Source organism: Macrobrachium nipponense, chromosome 5 (genome assembly GCF_015104395.2).
Source record: "Macrobrachium nipponense isolate FS-2020 chromosome 5, ASM1510439v2, whole genome shotgun sequence".
Lineage (NCBI taxonomy): Eukaryota > Metazoa > Arthropoda > Malacostraca > Decapoda > Palaemonidae > Macrobrachium > Macrobrachium nipponense.
Window position 1 is genome coordinate 9,404,465 of NC_061107.1, and position 14,587 is coordinate 9,419,051.

General features: G+C 35.5%; 1 protein-coding gene across 11 annotated transcripts in view; it reads right to left on the reverse strand.

Moving 5' to 3' along the window:
* LOC135215194 (uncharacterized protein CG43867-like) overlaps positions 1-14,587 on the reverse strand; it is a 575,055-nt gene that overhangs the window by 396,501 nt on the left and 163,967 nt on the right. The window lies entirely within an intron of this gene.

A 14,587-nucleotide genomic window follows, 5' to 3' on the forward strand; every position in this document is an offset into this window, starting at 1 on the left:
ATTAAAAAACTATAATATTTTATGTAATTATTTCTACAAATGAGGATAAGATGAACTTCCATTTTGTGGACAATGGAAAAATATATAACACGTCTCCATGATGATGAATATTATCACTTTATCCACGTTTTTAATCTAACAAAATAAAAAGATTTGTTCCTTTGTATATATATATATATAATATATATATATATATATATATATATCTATATATATAGATATATATATATATATATATATTATATATATATATATATATATATATATATATATATGCTAGGATCATATAACCAAGCTGAGACGTTGAACGGTAGTAGAGTTATGAGTTTTTAAAGGGGATAATGCTATATAGCTTAAAAAAAAATAATAATAATAATAATTTCGCAAAATATCCCTCTGGCTGGCTCGTGCGTGCGTACGTGTATGCGTTGAGGGAGGGGGGGAGGGTTAATATACATATTTACATCATACGCAAAAGCACGACGCACACTAACACACACACACATTATATGCAATATGCAGTTTAAATTCTACAACCAAACCACTGGTCAGTCAGTATTCCTGAGCAATTTCTAGATCTTAACTATATCTGAAAAGTGTTTTCTAACATCCAACTCAAAATCAGCATTTACAAAATGAGTTGCATTTCGAACACCAATCGCTTCGAGGAATTTAAGTAAAATCAGAACAGTCACAGTATTCTGTGAAATCTACTGCCTTAGTTCAAAACCATTTTATAGAAAGGTTAGTTAAAGCAAACTTACATATTATCAAGATTAAAGGACGGAATTCTGAGAAAAAAATAAATATGTGGTCAAACCCTTCATAATATCAAGAAGTAAAGAATGCCCACTCAGTTTCTTCGGCGCAATGGAGTTTCCTGTACGCGTATAATGTTGTATAGAGTCTCAGCCGCGGTCCATGAAACTTTCAGCTACATCCGGCAGTGACCTGTGTTGCTGGCACCTATAGCGTTGCGGAAGCACGATAATAGCTAATTTTAACCTTGAATAAAATAAGAACTACTGAGGCTAGAGGGCTGCAATTTTGTGCGTTTGATGACCGGAGGATGGATGCCCAACTTAGCAATTTGCAGCCATCTAACCTCAGTAGTTTATAAGATTTGAGGGCGGACAGAAAAAGTGCGGACGGACAGACAAATAGCCATCTCAATCGTTTTCTTTTAACAGACAACTAAAAATGACTTTGGACCGAGTTCCACAGATGTTCTTTTTATCAGCATCGTCTGACATTTAAGTAAAATATAAAAAAAGTAGTATTTTACTATCTTCAAGAACTAGTTTCCTCAGGCAATGTCTTTCAGATGAGCTGGGACACTTAAGTCCAGCGAATAGTGTTGATTCCACCATCCTTCTCAAGCAATTCTGATCGAACTGCGAATTAACCGTGAATACCTTCGGCAGTTAAAGACCACAAACCCTGCAACGCCTCAACATTGCACTAAAAAGACTTCCTTATCCAAAAGTATGTGATTAAAGGATATTGGAATGTTGTTTCTTGAATAAAACGTCAAGATAAAGAAGGAGAGAGGCAGGAGGAGCCGTATACGCTGCTGCCTCCCAGGTGTCCAGCCAGTTATTAAGTGCCAAGGGGAGGACTCCCATTCCTGGAACGCCTCTCTTCACACGGGGAGAGAGAGAGAGAGAGAGAGAGAGAGAGAGAGAGAGAGAGAGAGAGAGAGAGCAACTTTGTAATTTTACTACTGTCCCACAGAGTGGAAATATTACTGTGTGTGTGTGTGAGAGAGAGAGAGAGAGAGAGAGAGAGAGAGAGAGAGAGAGAGAGAGAGAGAGAGAGAGAGAGAGATCCAACTAAGCAACGTAGGGATGAAAATTCATATATATAGATAGTTATATATATATATATATATATATATATATTGATAGATAGATATAAGATAGATAGATAGAGTAGATAGATACGATAGATAGATTAGAGTAGATAGATAGAAGATAGATAGATAGATAGACTAGATAGATAGATAGATAGAGAGATAGATATATCTATATATATATATACAGATATATAGAAGATAGATAAGAAGATAAGATAGATAGAAGATAGATAGATTAGATGATAGATAGATATAATATATATCATATATATATATATACATATATAAAATATTCAGATATAAAGTACCAGATTATAAAGTACTATATCAGAGACGCATTACATAACGTGACCACATATACACACACATACGCGGCCACAAACACAAGTGTAAATTTAGGGAGTGTGAGTTTGTGTGTATGTGCGTTGCCTGTCTCCCTTGAGAGTTTGTATGTGTGTTTGTGCATTTGAGTCGTCAGTTAAATGAAAAGGAATACAATGCTTGCGATGTCAGAACTGAAATAAAAAAAAATAAATACAATAATTCTATCGCAAACACTGAAGGCATATACATGAAATAAAATCATTTGGTCAGCCGTTTTTCGTAATAAAATTACTTCACCTTACTAAAAAACAAATAATATTAGTTTGGTCCGTGACAGAAATAAACAAAAACTATTACAAAATCCACATGAAAATAATATAAGAAATGAATTTCGATCAAAATCAAGACGCAAAAGATAAATAATAGACGAATTAAAACATAAACTGATAAGTTAGTTTGGTCCGTAACAGAAAAAAAAAACAATATAAAATCTAAACGAAATGAATAAAAGAAATAAATTCCAATGAAAATCAAAGGAGTTAAATGCAATACGCAAATGATAAGTAATAGAAGAATTAAAACGCAAACTGATAAACAAAAAGCGATGAAAATAACAAGTCAAAATAGGCAACTTCTGATCAGCCACAACTGACGTAACGACAGGCGAACGGTTACAAATGAAAAAGCAACGAATTATGGCATAAAAACCATAGCGAAAAAAGGAAAAAAGGAAAAAATGTAAAATCATTAAAACGTACAAAGGCGGAACTAATTACTCACAGATCAAAGGCAATCTTGAGGGATATCGAACCCTTCCTTGGTTTCCAGCACAACAAGCATAACAGATCGTGAAAAAAAAAAAAAAAAAAAAAAAAAAAAAAAAAAAAAAAAAAAAAAAAAAAAAAAAAAAAAAAAAAAAAAAAAAAAAAAAAAAAAAAAAAAAAAAAAAAAAAAAAAAAAAAAAAAAAAATAAAAAAAAAAAAAAAAACTCACAAGTCATAAAAATCATCAAACAATTTCGCAATAAAACCATAGGAAAAAAACTCATTTAAAATGAACACCGTATTTCCTTTAAAAAAAAAAACATGGTGAATGCAGAGGAATTCTAATACATCAGATAAAGTAACATATTGGAAATGAACATTAAAAAAAAAAGGTTAAAAAAAAATTAATTAATTAAAAAACCACAAGATTCATGCATCATGAAATTATATCTTTAGAAACCACATATTTAATGCACAAGTTCCGATGGAAATCAACAAACAACGATCAAGAGATTTATGACAAAAACTCTGATGCCAATTATATCAAAATTCATAAATCAAAATAAACACAACCATAACTAGAGAGGTACATTTCTTGGAACTGTGACCGAGAGGAAAGAGGTCACATTCCACCCGCCCCCCTCCCCACCAAAGGAGAGAGTCATAAAACTAATAATATTACATTCTGCATGAAGACACCTACTGCAACGGTGGCTGGCCTATTTGGGCTTAAATAAGAGAATCCTGCATTTCCTCAGATATCTTTATCCATTTATCGGATATTGAACAAGTTACGAAAACTTTATAGGAAGCAGGGTTGGTGATTTTTTAAATAAAAAAAAAATCAAGTGATTTCTTAGAATTTTTTTTATTTATTTGATTTTTTTATTTATTTGTTTCTTTTTTATTTGTTAGATTTTTTTTTCAATCTTTTTTTTCCTCAAAATGTATTTCATGACAGAATTACAATTGATTTATCTTTTAGGTTTCCAGTTCTGGACTAAAGTATGTACTTGCAATTTTTTATATCAAAATAAATAGATACAGCACAGTTATCCTTAAGTTTTTATTAACCTCCAAACCATATTTGTCAATTTGTTTGCTTTCGAATAAAAAAAAAAATAAAAAAAATGAAAACCCCAAAATGTTAAAAATCACGATTTTTTTTAAATGAAAAATTCAATGATTTAATCACTTGATTAAATCAGTTTGATTTAATCATTGCCAACCCTGAAAGGAAGCATCACTTTTCTGGCACAATCGTTCTCTACCTGTCCCACACTACAGATAAATTCTAAATTCTAAGTACTGATGGCGATTCATGGTACAGCCAAAACCGAAATTGTTTATTGCAACGAAAAACACAACCGTACATTTTACACCTGAACCTGATAAATCTTTAGCTCTCAACTGAAGCCAGAGGGATTTTTATCACAGTGGCTGCTCAATCAGGACACAGGATTTGGCCATTCAGGATGTAGCTGGTTTCATGCTGGGTGGAATAGCTGCAGGTAAAGGATTTCAGGGAAATACGACGCATAATGAATGAGAAAAACACTGAAACTAACGCACACACACACAAACACGTACATACATAAATACACACCTTTCCATTAGAGGATATGTTGCTAACAGAAACCATGAACAGAAAGCAAAGAAACAACAGTGTAAACCAATCTCATGATTAGCGTTAGAGCACATCCCATAAACGCCTTAAAAATAACAGCATACATACATACATAAATACACTCTTATATATATATATATATATATATATATATATATATATATATATATATATATATATATATATATATATATATATATATTCATCCCACAAAGGCACTTAACATAATATCCACCCAAAATTTCGAAAAATAAAAAACCTGCGTATAATGCTGTAAGAAGCCTTCAGCCACGCCCAATGAAACTCAGACAGCGGCACATGAAACTGTCAGCCACGGCCCGGTGCTGGCCTGTGTTCTTGGCACCTATATCGGTGCCAGACGCATGACTAGGGCTACATTTAACCTTAAATAAGATAAAAACTACTGAGGCTAGTGGGCTGGAATTTGGTATATTTGATGATTGGAGGGTGGTTGATCAACATACCAATTTGCAGACCTCTACCCTCTGCAGTTTTTTAAGATCTGGGGGCGGACGGAGTAAGTGCGGACGGAGAGGCATATAGCCATTTCAATATTTCTCTTTGATAGGAAGCTAAGGAACTTAAGCAATTGCAACCCAATCAACTGTCACCACATCAACCTACCTCCCCCCCCCCACAAAAAACAAAAAAAACATTGGAACATTGGACCACCACCTCTTGGCAGAACAATATGACCCAGCTGGTGAGGACACGTATGTAGTATATGGTGAACTATGACATGACCACACACACCCCCTTCCTACCTCATCATTACTCCCCTCATGAAGGAGGTAGAGGGAGGGGGGATGGAAGGGGGGGGGGGAGAAAAAGCACACAAAGGGGAGACGTCGTACACCATACGAAGCTAATGGGAGGTGAACGGTTAATGGAAGACGTGAAAGGAGAGAGAGAGAGAGAGAGAGAGAGTAACGGAAAGTAATTAAGGGAAGGACAAGGGAACGCTTGGGAACGAATTCTGTGAGAGAGAGAGAGAGAGAGAGAAGAGAGAGAGAGAGAGAGAGAGAGAAAAGGATATTTAGGAGACATGCCATTAAAAGCGATACATGATAATCGGATAAAAGCAGGGAAGATTCATTAAAAAGATAGAAAGAGAAATGGACACACTAATGGAGAGAGAGAGAGAGAGAGAGAGAGAGAGGAGAGAGAGAGAGAGATGAGCAACCCAACAATAAGAGAGAGAGAAATAACAAGATAAAATAAAGAAATTAACAAACTAACAATATGAGAAAGAGAGAGAGATGAGCAACCCAGCAATAAGAGAGGAAGGAATAACAAGAAAAAGAGAGAAATGAACAGACTAAGAATATGAATGATAGAGAGAGAGAGAGAGAAGCAAACCAACAATAAAAAAGAGAAATAAAAAATAAAATAAAGAAATTAACAAACTAACAATAAGAGAGAGAGAGAGAGAGAGAGAGAAGAGAGACAAGAATCCTAATAACGAACGGGTGAAGACAAGAGAGAGAGAAGAAAAATGTCTGATTAAGAGAGAGAGAGAGAGAAAAGCAAATGCTGAGATATATAGTCGTAAAAGGCTGGGCTCTGTACCTTGTCAACATTAGTAGCGACATAAACACCGACTATAGTGATAATAGTGATGATAGTGGCGATGATAGTGTGAGGGAAACGCTGATGAATAGCCACAAAAATAATGAGGACGTTGATGAGGAGGGACATGAAGGAGAAATGAGACCTAATTAACATAAACAACGAAAACGGTGATGAGAGTGTTGATAGTGAAGATGATGAAGATGATGGTGAGAAGGAATCACTGATACTTATAGGCACAATAATAATCAGGATGAACATAGAAACGGAACGAAAGGAAATGAACATAAACAACAATAAGAGTGATAAAAAATAGTGTTAATAATGAAGATGATGACGACGGTGGTGAGAAGGAAATGCTGATAATAATAGCCATAATAATAATGGAAAAATAAATAAGGAAGAACATAACAGAAAAGAGAATAAGAGGAAATTAAATGAAACGAACGCAAACGACAATAATAATTATAGGCAAAGTGTTAACAGTGAAGATGATGATAGTGAGAGAGAAATGAAGAGGAACAAGAAAAAAAAAAAAGCATTTCTTTCGCAACTAAGGTATACTGCATTGTGCTAGAGTTCAAGCAATGTGAATATTCGCTTACTTGGGGAGTAAGCCTACATACTACTATGTTGCTGTTGTTGGGGGGTAGGAAAGGTGTATGGATGGGTAAGCCTAAAAAGGTCTAGAAAAGGTGTTTTGTGCTTAGTTAAATATAATATACAGGAATTATAGGATAGGATATTTCTGATTTATTTACTAGAATGAAAATGTAAGAAATAAATAATGTGCATTGTAAATAGTACAGAAAAATTATTTCTAATAAAATATAGTGTATTTATTTTAATTTTCGTTGGTGAAACAAGGGTCTATTTGACCATAGATTTTAGCACGTTTTAATTTGCGTTAAAAGTTAGGAATATAATGTTTACTACTTATGTGAGGGAAAATCTTGCACGCGTCCCTAGTAAGCTGGCGGTCGGACTACGCCTTGTTACAATAAAAATGTAACAAAGGAAACCAGAATGATTTTATATCGGTTTCCAATCTTGCTTACTGAACCTATAAATATGCTCTTTGAATTTATTCGTAAACAAATGCAAAACAAAATATGAATATAAAAAAATGTCATTAATAATCTGTCAAAACAGACTATTTCAGCATTTAAAAAATCAAATATATTGGAATTATAACCTTTACATAGCCTAGAGAACAAAAGGACATGAACAAAAGTATATTAATTTATATAATTTTCGCCTTATTCCCTTTTGCAAAGAGTGGATCCCTCAGTTCTAAAAAAAAATTCTCTAGGGGTGACGTTGCTAGCCCCGTGTTCTTATCTGACCCATACACAGTCAGGTGGTAGGAGGCAGGCCTAGGAACAGACCACAGGCCTTGCAATTGCAAGGTAGCTTTCTTACACTAAATGTACGAGTTTCTAATTACAAAGTGCATTTGTTATTGTATTCATACATACCTGTATCAGCGGGTGTTGAATTGTGCATTCATGATACAGTGCTAATACATAATCACCGATGAATGAAATCATCTCTCTCTCTCTCTCTCTCTCTCTCTCTCTCTCTCTCTCTCTCTTTTAATAATGCTACCCTCACCTCGTCCCTAAGACCGACTGTCTTACCTTCCATTATCTGCAAAAATGGTAACTTGATGCACCGATCTCATTATACAACATTACCTGCAAGAAGAAGAAAAAAAAAAGAGGTCGTTAGTGAAGAAAGTAACACAGTGAAATACAGTTATGATACATATGAGATTGATTTATGCATATTTATATACATAACTATATATACATACATTCCAGTCTGGCTGATCTCTCCCTTCTCAGTATCTTCATGCTGTAATGTAGTATTAAGACATACATACATATATATATAGTATATATATATATATATATATATATATATATATATGCCACTCATCCCAATAATCCTTTCATCGGACTCTCTCTCTCTCCTTCTCTCTCTCTCAATCTTCTCTCCTCATCTCTCTCTCTCTCTCTCTCTCTCTCTGTATATATATATATATATATATATATATATATATATATTATATATATATATGTGTGTGTGTGTGTGTGTTATTATATTTGTGCTCTACCTTTGTTTTAATTTTTCAGGACGGTCATCTGATTCTGAGAGAGAGAGAGAGAGAGAGAGAGAGAGAGAGAGAGAGAGAGAGAGAGAGAGAGAACTCAGGGGACAAATGGAGGAGGAGGAGGAGGAGGGACATAACAGCTCCTTCACTTATAATTGGTGGGATGTCATTTAAGATCTGGAGGTGTAATATCTCCTCGGAGATATCTTCCCCTCCATACCTAATCCCACCCCCTTCAACCCATCTCCCCCCTCCTCCTCAATGCAAGAGAGATGATGAAGATGATGACGACGATGATGATGAACTCCGCAGTAGAAGCAGAAGCATTAATGGACCCAGCCAGTTGTCTGAAGGAGGAGGAGGAGGAGGAGAAGGAGGAGGAGGACGTCATGGCGAGTCACCACTAATTATTTCTTTACGGGGAAAAGTCCTTCGAAGCCTTTCAGCATTTACTCCCCAAATGTCGTATGTACATTATTTCCAATTAGGTGCACTCGGCTTTTTATTTATTTATTTTTTTTCATTGCTGATTGCTGTTTATTTTGCTCGTGACTCCAACGTGTCGTTCACCAATAACTGACGGTAATTTAGATTCGTTCAGTATGAAATTATCTATCTATTTTTTATATGGTTCGTGCTATGATATACCCACTTTCTGATCTAATATAGTTACCTTCATATTTCTCCTACTGCTGATCGTAAATAATTATCTGTAGATATTTAAATTTACTCAAATTACACCCCACCTGTTCTTGAGAATCTCTCTCTCTCTCTCTCTCTCTCTCTCTCTCTCTCTCTCTCTCTCTCTGGAAGTAATACTTTATATGAATTGTTTCAGATTTTTTCTGGTCTCAAATACGTATCTTGAAATATTTCACAACATTCAAAATACACCATACCTGTTCTTTTACGAGGATTGTTTCTGATGTTCCCTGATCTTACAGACGTATCTTCGAATATTTCATATAATTCAAAATAGGTCCAACCAGTTCTAGCGAACCCGCCCCCCCCCCCTTCCTCTCTTCTCTCTCTCTCTCTCTCTCTCTCTCTCTCTCTCTCTCTCTCTCTCTGTGGAATATTAGTAATACTTTACAGCGCTTGGCTCAGACTTTCCCGTCCGGGAGCAATGGTCATACTGGATTGTCTCCGCGTCTGGGAACAGGTAAATCGTAATAAGGCCTTGACGACGACGGCAGGATTTGAATTCTAAACCTGGGGAGTGATTGGATACAATCGCATAAACAAAGAAGAGGTGAGCATCCTCTAATACTTGGTAATAAGCAAAAGCGTTTAGAAGGCGAGAGAGAGAGAGAGAAGAGGAGGAATGGCGTATCTTGGCTTTCGGGTTCGTTTCCAATAGCGTCTGAGACGCTCAGTCCGGGTGAACATCGAAGCTTGAACCAAAAAAATTCCACGTCAGAAATTCGCTAAATGAGATCATTACTAGGGGAAGGATTTGCCAGGAATTGTACCAATACCCAGATGAAAGCCGTTAAAATCCAAATAAACCGTTGTAAATTTCAAAATCATCACTTTTATGAGGTTTATTAATATTATCTCTCAAGCAAAGTCAATTCTAAAAGCTATTGAAAGCCAGACAAACTGTTGTCAATTTAGCATCAGTTTTTTTATAGGGTTCATCAATAATCCTTCAAGCAAAGTCAGTTTTACAAGCTATTGAAAGCCAGACAAACTGTTGTTAATTCAGAATCAGTCATTTTTATAAGTTTTATCAACATTATCCTTCAAGCAAAGTCAATTCTAAAAAATACTTGAAGCCAGACAAGCTTGTCAAATCAGCATCCGTTATTTTTATAAGGTTTATTGATATTATATATTCAATCAAAGTTAATTTTAAATGACTTATATTATGTCTACCTTTTTTTTAGCATTACCAGCAGCAAGGAATAGGGAACACAGATAGTAAAATAAAAAAATTTATATATTAATAGAAAATAAGACTACCGATTTTACCCTCTCCAAAATGAATAGGTAAAAAAGGATACCAATTTCGCCAATTCCTCATTCATTACCTGGAAATCAAGTCTGGAAAAGTTTACAAGCAAAAGTATCGTAAGAATCCTTAAGAGTAAATTGCATCCATACTCCAATCTGCTCACAAGTGTTTGTATTTTCAAGCAGACTGACTAGAATGATTTGTGTGCTTTTCTGTTCATAATTTCATTTCAAACACACACACTTTTATATATATATATATATATATATATATATATATATATATATATATATATTATACTTTATATATACACAACGTTATTTCCGAATGATTCACTAATGTGATAAACGTATTCTATTTTTTCTAAATGTCTTTCCCTAATTCCAACTATTACCGATATATTTTAATTTTTTTCAATTCACAAGAAGAGACTTTTGTCCATTTAACCATAAACCTAGACCCTAGTTCCGTTAGATATTTAATAGCATCGTCAGAGAAATCATATATATAACATATATATATATATATATATATATATATATATATATATATATATATATAATATATATATATATATATATATATATATATATATATATATATATTATATAATCACTGTGTATAAATGTAACCATGTGCCCCATTCTATCAGCTTTACCTCTCGTTACAGGCCATAAATAAAACCCTCATTGAACAAGTGATTGCGTCATCATCTTGTTCGCTAATAGACACCTTGTAAAAATATAAACACACAGAATGATTCATATGCAAATATCAACAAATTATTCATGTTAATGTACTGAGAAATATTCAACATTTACATTTAGCTGATTTATAGAGGAAATATATAATGAAAAAGGCAGAGTTCAATAGGCCTAGCGGCGCAAATGGCTACGTTCAAGTGGAACTTGACAAGCAATAATGTTCTCGAGTATTGACTCACGTGGGACAAACAGATAAGATGGAGGCTCTCTTCAACCTGACCTCTCTCTCTCTCTCTCTCTCCTCTCTCTCTCTCTCTCTCTCTACCTGGCTTACGCCACAGACTTCGCATTAAGGTGTAAATGGTTTCCATTATCTCACTGGTTAATGCAGAGAGAGAGAGAGAGAGAGAGAGGAAGGGAGAGAGAGAGAGAGAGAGAGAGAGAGAGAGAGAGAGAGATGAATGCTTCGAAATTGGAGGATTTATAATTTTGTACATGGAAATAAGAGAGAGAGAGAGAGAGAGAGAGAGAGAGAGAGAGAGAGAGAGAGAGAGTTGTAATAGTTTATTTAAAAGGCAAAAAATATATTTTTTATAAATATTGACCAGCTGTGTGAAGTATTTTCAATAAAAGATACAAAAAGGACACAAGGACTGCTACTGTATGTGGGCCCCTCACCGTCTCCCCCCCCCCCCTACCCCTCCCCCAGAGAAGGGGATTCATCCTTTTCAGTCTACTGTATCTCTTGAAAGGATTCACGTAATCCTTTTTGGCTCCTACAGACCACGATGACGGCCTTAAATCCTTCTCTCTCTCTCTCTCTCTCTCTCTCTCTCTCTCTCTCTCTCTCTCTCTCTCTCTCTCTCTCGTCTTTAGTTCTTGATTTCAGCTATAAAACAGTAAATCTTTCAGTTTAGTTAAAAGAAGTTACAGTTAGCAATATCAGTCCTCCACCAGTTTCATAGCATCTCTCTCTCTCTCTCTCTCTCTCTCTCTCTGAGAATTTCCCTTTTAAGCTTCAAAATGACGAATCTTGGCCATTTCTGAACATCTGTTTCCTTCAGCTTCAACGTTCTCCTAATCCGAGGCGCCATCGAAAATTTATTAGTGGGATTAAACACTAATTGTCGTAGAAAGGGTGACGGCTGGTCTGTCTGTCTGTCTGTATGTATGTCTGTGTCTGCTGTCTGTCTGTCTGTCTGTCTGTCTTTTCCCCGATCTTCCCTCACTCTTGTCCCAGCCATTTAACACGAGATCTTTTTCTCTTGGGTATATGAAACGTTCCGTTCAAACTACTATAAACGGCAAATTGTAACCAGTCTTTCTGTTTACCCATTTAAAAAAACCTTTCGCAGGTAAATAAATAATAAAGAAAAAATAAGGGCGAATAAATTTTACGTCACCATCTCGTGAAAGGCTATATAATCCAGCTAACGTCTTTTGTAAGTATGTAGTGGGTCACGTAATGATACTGATTATATCAAAACACAGACTCCAGCCAAAGTCTTGCGCAAGTATAATGATTTAGGATCACGTAATGATACTTATTTCAAAACAGACTCCAGCCAAAGTCTTGTGTAAGTATAATGATTTTGGATCACGTAATGATACTTATTTCAAAACAGACTCCAGCCAAAGTCTTGTGTAAGTATAATGATTTTGGATCATGTAATGATACTGATCATCAAAACAAAGACACCAGCCAAAGTCTTGCGCAAGTATAATGATTTTGGATCATGTAATGATACTGATTATCAAAACACAGACTCCAGCCAAAGTCTTCTGTAAGTATAATGATACTGGGTCACGTAATGATACTTATTTCAAAACACAGACTCCAGCCAAAGACTCGTGTAAGTATAATGATTTTGGGTCATGTAATGAAACTGATGATCAAAACACAGCCTCCTTAAAACCACGAAACCGAAAATATGTATACAGTCCTTAAGACATTCCAAAAGCCAAAGCAGACGATTTACATCACAGTGACTTGAAAACAGTTTTTCCAAAACCTCCCCTTGAGGCACTTCCAGGCCTCCAAAGCCACCGCGGCCTCTCAAGAGGAAACTGCCAACCACTGCATAGACTTCTGATGCGCCATATCTCAGCCATTAAACCATCGGCTACAGCGACTATACCCGATAGCCTCGGTCTCTCTCTTCTCTCTCCTTCAGCCAAAAGGAAGAAGACGACTGTCGGGATCTTCGGCCACTTCCAGCCGAGGCAGTCGCTGGATCATCTTTAAAGGGCGTTTCAGGGGATCTCCTCAGAAGCCCGCTGGAAAATGGGTGGTCTTGAATCTCTCGAGACGATTCCGTGAAAATATCTTTCAATTGCAAAGATGACAGGTGGTTGAAGGTGTTTTTTTTTATCTGGGTGATTTTCTTTCTTCGTTTTTTATCATCGTCCTTTTTCCAGAGGAATGCAAAAGCGAGTAGAAAATTCCATGTGGGTCTGTATGCATTAATATATCACAGTCTCCTTATAATGGAATAGAAGAAAATAACAAAGGGAATCTATTTCATCTATTTACATTAATATTCCAGTAACTGCTAAATAATTTCTTAATCATTGTTTTACAACGTGATATTTCTCACGGTAACACTCCTTCCTATTCTGACTTTATCGCAAGCCATGTTTTAACTTCTTGTTCCATCATGAACTCCGTTTTTCTTTTGTTTTTACACCTTATTCCATCATCAACCCCGATTTGCGGTTTTTACACGTGATTCCATCATCAACCTCAATTTCTTTATGTTTATACACCTTATTCCATCATCAATCTCGATTTTCCTTTGTTTTTACACCTTATTCCATCATCAACTTCGATTTTTCTGTTTTTATACCTTAGTTTGATATGTTTTTACACCTTATTCCATCATCAACTTCAATTATTCAATATTTTTTACGCCTTATTCCGTCATCAACCTCGATTACTCAATGTTTTTACAACTTATTCCATCATCAACCTCGATTTTCCTTTGCCTTTACACCTTATCTCATCAACAATTCTGATACTGCTTAGTTTTACACCTTGTTCCATCATCAACCTCGATTTCTCTTTGTTTTTACACCTTATTCCATCACCAACTCTGAGTTTCCCCTCGTTTTCAAGCCATCCTGAAATGACATATCTCTGCATCCATCATCATTTCGTCTCCACCTTCACAGACCGAAGCCATCACCGTTGGTGAGACTCTACTAATCCTGTGCCATCACAAACATCCAAGTCGAGAAAAGACATATTATAAAGATGAGAGAGGATTTGCCCCGGGATTCTCAAGAACGCGGCGAGATCAATAATAAATAATAAATAATAATAAACTAACTGGCAGGGGTTAAAGCTCAATAATATCTAGAACTAGATTCTTTGAAGTTGAAGAGTGAGGAGAGAGACGATGAAGAGAGGAGAGAGTAGAAGAGAAATAAATGACAATAATATCTCGAGATTTAGGTAAGAGAGAGAGAGAGAGAGAGAGAGAGAGACGGGAGAGAAGAGATTTCTTTAGAGAGAGAGAGAGAGAGAGAGAGAGAGAGAGAGAGAGGATATGCAAATTTCTTGAACTGGAACAGCGGCCGTCGGAAAGGGTAATTGATATTACACTTGATCCCTCTTATTGGCTTTTAAATCCTCTGCTTGCCCCATGGCG